The sequence below is a fragment of the Lagenorhynchus albirostris genome, chromosome 4 (assembly GCF_949774975.1).
Source record: "Lagenorhynchus albirostris chromosome 4, mLagAlb1.1, whole genome shotgun sequence".
In the NCBI taxonomy this organism is placed as follows: Eukaryota; Metazoa; Chordata; class Mammalia; order Artiodactyla; family Delphinidae; genus Lagenorhynchus; species Lagenorhynchus albirostris.
In genome coordinates this window covers 142,257,539-142,265,096 of record NC_083098.1, presented here as the reverse complement: position 1 = coordinate 142,265,096, position 7,558 = coordinate 142,257,539, and positions in this window count along the sequence as shown.

Sequence of the window (7,558 nt, the reverse complement as noted above, 5' to 3'; positions counted from 1 at the left end):
TAGTGGATATTCACAGCTTCCAATTAGACATCCTAGAAAAGGGAAACAAGCGTGTAGGGAGATTACTGGGGAGACTCTGCATTTGTTTCCTTGGCATATACTCTACCCACTCTCCACCCCCCTTATTTCCTATTCTTTTCCTTGAGAGACAAAGAACAACTCAGGCTGAGTAGGTCTCAGCTAGTTGCTTCAAGTGTGGATAGTTCCTAGTCACAGCGGATTGACTTTGCTATTATGTGTTAATGGGTGGATGGAAAGGGGATGGATGAAATAGAAAAGAAAGAAAGACCCATACTGCAGTGGGCTAAGGGTGAAAAGTGTCAACTGGGGTTTCCCATGCAGTCTGAATGGAGGAGATCACTTCTATGAAAACGCCTTTCTACTGCCCAAGAAAAGGAATACTCTTGACGTACATAAGACTACAAGTGTTGGGTCAATTCAGCTCTTGGTCTTCTGGATCAAACTGAAAAGCACACAGCTTTTATGACATCTATTCTGAAAATAGCCCTAACTATTCATTAAATCTCACCTTAATTATTTAGTAATTAAGAATTTAATATATGGTAAAAAATGATTTTGATTTGACCTATCCAAGTATTAAAATTCCACAGATTGTAATATATATGTGTATGCATAAACACATATACTCAAATTTTCTTTTTCAGTTCAGTTCTGTATTCATTAAAGAAAAACTAAAAATTATACATGCAGACGTTTCAAATACTTCTACATGGTTAAAAAAGGGTAGCATCCCTTCCCCTTCCCCAAAGTAATCCCCACATCCCCTCACCTCCAAAAGCAACCATTTAAAACTTTAGTTTTTTCATTTGATGTTTACCTCCATGTGTCTAAAAACATGCTAATGCTGATATGTTTGGATTCTTTTTCTTAGGCATCTTACCTTCCCCTGTGGAAGATTTGGATTTATTCTTTTATATGCACCTGTTGAAAAACATATTTCGATACTTGTTAACACGATAAAGACTTTATTCAGGACTATTGCAATAGGTGTCAAGCCTCTCACAATAGGGCAGAGAGATCAGGCTGAACTCTGAACACAGCAAAGACATCTGGGGCTTTGTTGCCAAGGAGCAGAGTGAGGGAGTCAGTGGGTGGAAAATTACTAAGAGGAAACATCAAGGGTAGGGGGATGCTTGCTAAACTGACTTAATAGGATTTTTGCTGAGTCATGCCAGGGTGACTGGATGTCAAGAGTGGGGACGAGGAATTTGATCAGCTATCAAGGGTGGCAGGAATTCTTGATAAACTGACTTAACAGGACTCTTGCTAGAATTGGGCTAGGCGGGCTGAAGATGTGGGTCAAGCAGTAGGCCTCGTGTAAAAGAGGACTCAAGGAGCCTGTCTGAAGTTTGGTCAAGGAAAGCATCTTTATCATACCCCCTTCCCCCACTACAACTAAATACCTCTCCTTTTCCCAGATGGAGATGGAATAATTTTTCTTTCAATCAATAGTCAGTGTTTCCCTATGATTTCACAAATTATCATAATATACTTTATGCTCAGCTATGTGGAATGGTTTATTATGATTATATTTCCTTTTTATTTATGTATTTTTTTGCAACCTATTGATTTCCCTTAGGTTAATACTTGCCTCATTTTTTTTTTTTTTGGTTTTCTATAATCAAATTATTCTCCAGTCTTCTTCAAAAGTATAAATCTCCCCTCCAAACATTCAAATATATCAGATTCTCTTTCTTCCCTCTCCTCCCTCCCTCCCTTCATTTTCCTCTTGTCTTTCCTTTCCTTCCTTCTTTACTTTCTCTTTTCTCTTCTCCTCCCTTCCCTTTCTTTTCCTTTGCTTTGTATTCCTTTACCTAAGAGTAATTCCACAGTAATGGTGCTTGGATGAGCAGGTGTCCCTAAGCCCTGTGTAAGCACAAAGAACAGGGACCCTGCAACTCCATTTAGTACAGCCCAGACCAATCATTATGGCACAACAGAAGCTCACCCTGCACATAGCACTGCACCTGATCCATATCATTCTTATGGATACCTGGGGGTAGGGACTGCCTGATGCAGCCAAACATGCATCCTAGACTTTCAGGACCTACAGCCAGCCCAACCACCCCAGGTCTCAAGTGTTATGTGAGTCCAAGTGATGGAATCGTGGTCAGGAAAGGTGAGCAGAAGAGATACCTGTCCTGCCAGAGCTCACCCATAAAACTGCTCATGAACCTCCCACTGTGCCTTGACCTTCCACTAGCTTGACCTTGGACCTTGGAGGCCAAATATTGGAACTGATGGTGCCACAAGACGGAAGTGACCTGGATACCTGAGTCACTTTTGGAGGGGACAAAACTTCAATCAGCAGTTCATATTTTGGACTTTATATGAGCTGTACATAACTGATTTCCTATTGACCATCATACACACAGGTGTTTGTTCCAGCATCTTACATTGCCTTAATTCATTCATCCCCACCACCAACTATGGTCCACACAGCAGGACGGCTTCCTGAGGGAGTCAGGGCAATACTATGTCCACTCTAGGTGAGACCAGAGGCCAGAGACCTGACCAAAGTCACATCCTGTAAGGAAGGAGGTGTCCAACACAGTCACAATGGAGCATCTCAAGCAGGTCTTAGCAGGAGGTTGCATAGAGCTTACATTTTACAGGGAAAAGTCTTTGCTATAAAAAATGGATTTGTCAGGACCCCACAGATCTTAAAGCATCTTTGGACTACACATCTCTGAGCATGGGAGGTCCCTGCTGTGTGTGAACTCCTCTCTTCCCAATCCCTGTCTAGTGTTTTTGGATGGAAACACAGTTACCTGCTGGATCATTGGACAAAGTGCCACCCTTATGGGCTATAGACAAAGACCACTCACTACAGGAGGACATCAGACATGCAGATCCTGGAGACTACTTGGGACGTGGGGATCTGACAGATGACATCATACCAACTGATCCAGGATATGACATGGGACATGAGGATCTGACAGACAACATTAAACCAGCTGATCTAAGATACGACATGAGACGTGGGAAGTGTGGATCTGACAGAACACATGGGATGTGCATCCAGGAGGTGACATGGGGAAGGTAGATCCAAGAGAGGATGCCTGATGGGGTGAGTAAAGACCAAGCTGGCAGAGCGTGTGCTATGCGATGAACATCCAGATTTTATGAGCTAATCCCACAGCCCCCTGTCTGAAATAAAGTGGGGGTAGTATACTGGCTGTGGGAGGTACTGAAAAGTTGCCTGAGCCACAGAATATCAGGGAAAGGGGCTGTGAAATGAAACATGAAGAGCCACCTTTTTTGCAACCAGCTGATTGTGAGTGTGGCTCAGAATAGGGGCCACTGCAGAAGATACTGGCCAGCCCAGGTCTTTGAGAACTAAAGATGGTTAAATAACAAACCACACACAGAGAGGCAGGGATGTGAGAAGGAAGGGAAGTGAGAGGGAAGGAAGGAAGGAAGACACATGATAAACAAAAGGAAGATGAAGAGTTCAAAGCAGAATAATGTTGCTGCAGATCAGAAGAAACCATGCCATACAGTTGTCTATGAGTTCAAAGAACTGGATAATACTCACAGCTTCTATGAATCAGGAACTTATGGCAGAGACACAGGGCTTAAGGATGAAATAAGACAACAAGGTGATGAAAAATTAGTTGGTGGTACTCAAGTAAGAGAAGGAAAAAATTAAATTATCAAAAAAATGAGGTCGACGGGGCAGAGTGAAGTTGGCGGTGTGAGAAGACACAGAGTTCACATCTCCCCACAACTAGGGTGCCTGCCAGATGCTGGTGGGGGACCCCGATGCCCAAGGAGATGGGAAGAACACCCAAATGAACTGGGCTTGGGCCAAAGCTCCTGCGATGAGAGCTCCAAGTCTGAACCACTTGACTAACAGAGAACCTCGGACCCGAGGGAATATTCATCGGAGTGAGGTCTCCCAGAGGACCTCATCTCAGCACCAAGACCCGGCTCTACCCAAAAGCCTACAAACTCCAGTGTTGGAAGCCTCAGGCCAACCAGTAAGACAGGAACAAAATCCCACTCATAAAAAAAAGGGGGGGAGGAAATGAGATGGCAAAAATATATGTCACAGATAAAGGAGCAAGGTAAAAACCTACAAGACTAAATAAATGAAGAGGAAATAGGCAATCTACCTGAAAAACAATTCAGTGTAATGATAGTAAAGATGACTGAGAATCTTGGAAATAGAATGGAGGCATGGTTAAGAAAATACAAGAAATGTTTAACAAAGATCTAGAAGAACAAACAGAGATGAACAACACAATAACTGAAATGAAAAATACACTAGAAGGAATCAATAACAGAATAATTGAGGCAGAAGAACGAATAAGTGAGCTGGAAGACAAAATGGTGGAAATAACTGCCGAGGAACAAAATAAAGAAAAGAGAATGAAAAGAATTGGAGACAATCTCAGAGACCTCTGGGTCAACACTAAACAAACCAACATTTGAATTATAGGGTTCCCAGAAGAAGAAGAGAAAAAGAAGGGGTCTGAGAAAATATTTGAAGAGATTATAGTTGAAAACTTCCCTAACCTGGGAAAGGAAATAGTCACCCAAGTCCATAAAGCACAGAGAGTCCCATACAGGATAAACCCTAGGAGAAACACACCAAGACACATATTAATCAAATTAACAAAAATTAAATTCAAAGAAAAAATATTAAAAGCAGCAAGGGAAATATCGATAACATACAAAGGAATCCCCGTAAGGTTATCAGCTGATTTTTCAGCAGAAACTCTGCAGGCCAGAAGGGAGTGGCAGGATATACTTAATGTGATGAAAGAGAAAAACCTACAACCAAGATTTACTCTACCCAGCAAGGATCTCATTCAGATTTGACGGAGAAATCAAAAGCTTTTCAGACAAGCAAAAGCTAAGAGAATTCAACACCAGCAAACCAGCTTTACAACAAATGCTAGAGAAACTTCCCTAGCATTCTCTAGGGAAACACAAGAGAAGAAAAAGACCCACAAAAACAAACCCAAAACAATTAAGAAAATGGTAATAGGAATATACATGTCAATAATAACCTTGAATGTAAATGGATTAAATGCCCCAACCATAAGACACAGACTGGCTGAATGGATACAAAAACAAGACCCATATATATGCTGTCTATAAGAGACCCACTTCAGACCTAGGGACACATACAGATTGAAAGTGAAGGGATGGAAAAAGATATTCCATGCAAATGCAAACCAGAAGAAAGCTGGAGTAGCAATACTCGTATCAGATAAAATAGACTTTAAAATAAAGACTGTTACAAGAGATAAGGAAGGGCACTACATAATGATCAAGGGATCAATCCAAGAAGAGGATATAACAATTATAAATGTTTATGCACCCAACATAGGAGCACCTCAATACATAAGGCAAATGCCAACAAACATGAAAGGGGAAATCAGCAGTAACACAATAATTGTGGGGGACTTTAACACCTCACTTACACCAATGGACAGCTAATCCAAACAGAAAATAAATAAGGAAACACAAGTTTAAATGACAAAATAGACCAGATAGATTTAATTGATATTTATAGAACATTCCATCTGAAAGTGGCAGAATACACTTTCTTCTCAAGTGTACATGGAATATTCTCCAGGAGAGATCACATCTTGGGTTACAAATCAAGCCTCGGAAAATTTAGGAAAATTGAAATTGTATCAAGCACTTTTTCTGACCACAACGCTATGAGATTGGAAATCAATTACAGGAAAAAAATTGTAAAAACTACAAATACATGGAGGTTAAACAGTGCGCTACTAAATAACCAAGAGATCACTGAAGAAATCAAAGAATAAATTAAAAAAATACGTAGAAACAAATGACAATGAAAACACAATGACCCCAAACCTATGGGATGCAGCAAAAGCAGTTCTAAGAAGAAAGATTATAGCAATTCATTCTCACCTCAAGAAACAAGAAAAATCTCAAATAAACAATCTAACCCTACACCTAAGCCAACTAGAGAAAGAAGAACAAAGAAAACCCAAAGTCAGTAGAAGGAAAGAAATCAAAAAGATCAGAGCAGAAATAAATGAAATAGAAATGAAGACAATAGCAAAGATCCATGAAACTAAAAGCTGGTTCCTTGAGAAGATAAACAAAATTGATAAACCCTTAGACTCATCAAGAAAAAAAGGGAGAAGACATAAATCAATAAAATTAGAAATGAAAAAGAAGAAATCAAAACTGACACTGCAGAAATACAAAGGATTATAAGAGACTACTACAAACAACTATATGCCAATAAAACGGACAACCAGGAAGAAAGGGACAAATTCTTGGAAAGGTACAATTTTCCAAGACTGAACCAGGAAGAATTAGAAAATACAAACAGACCAATCACAAGTAATGAAATGGAAACTGTGATTAAAAATCTTCCAACAAACAAAAGTCCAGGACCAGAAGACTTCACAGGTGAATTCTATCAAACATTTAGAGAAGAGCTAACACCAATCCTTCTCAAACTCTTCCAAAAATTGCAGAGGGAGGAACACTCCCCAATTCATTCTACAAAGCCACGATCACCCTGATACCAAAACCAGAAAAAGATATCACAAGAAAAGGAAATTATAGACCAACATCACTGATGAACATAGATGCAAAAATCCTGAACAAAATACTAACAAATAGAATCCAACAACATATTAAAAAGATCATACACCATGATCAAGTGGGATTTATCCCACAGATGCAAGGATTCTTCAATATATGCAAGTCAGTCAATGTGCTACACCATATTAACAAATTAAGGAATAAAAACCATATGATCATCTCAATAGATGCAGAAAAAGCTTTCGACAAAATTCAACACAGATTTATGATAAAAACTCTCCAGAAAATAAGCATAGAGGGAACCTACCTCAACATAATAAAGGCCATATATGACAAACCCACAGCAAACATCATACTCAATGGTGAAAAACTGAAAGCCCTTCCATTAAGATCAGGAACAAGACAAGGATGTCCACTCTCGCCACTGTTATTCAACATAGTTTTGGAAGTCTTAGCCATGGCAATCAGAGAAGAAAAAGAAATAAAAGAATAAAAATTGGAAAAGAAGAAGTAAAACTGTCACTGTTTACAGATGACATGATACTATACATAGAAAATCCTAAAGATGCCATCAGAAAACTACTAGAACTAATCAATGAATTTGGTAAGGTTGCAGGATATAAAATTAATGAACAGAAATCTCTGGCATTCCTATACAGTAACAACGAAAATTCAGAAAGAGAAATTAAGGAAACAATCCCGTTTACCATCACAACAAAAAGAATAAAATACCTAGAAATAAACCAACGTAAGGAGGCAAAAGACTTGTACTCAGCAAACTATAAAACACTGATGAAAGAATTCAAAGATGAAAGAATTCAAAGATGACATAAATAGAGAAATATAGCATGTTCTTTGATTGGAAAAATCAAAATTGTGAAAATGACTATACTACCCAGAGCAATCTACAGATTCAATGCACTCCCTATCAAACTACCAATGGAGGGCTTCCCTGGTGGCACAGTGGTTGGGAGTCCACCTGCCAATGCAG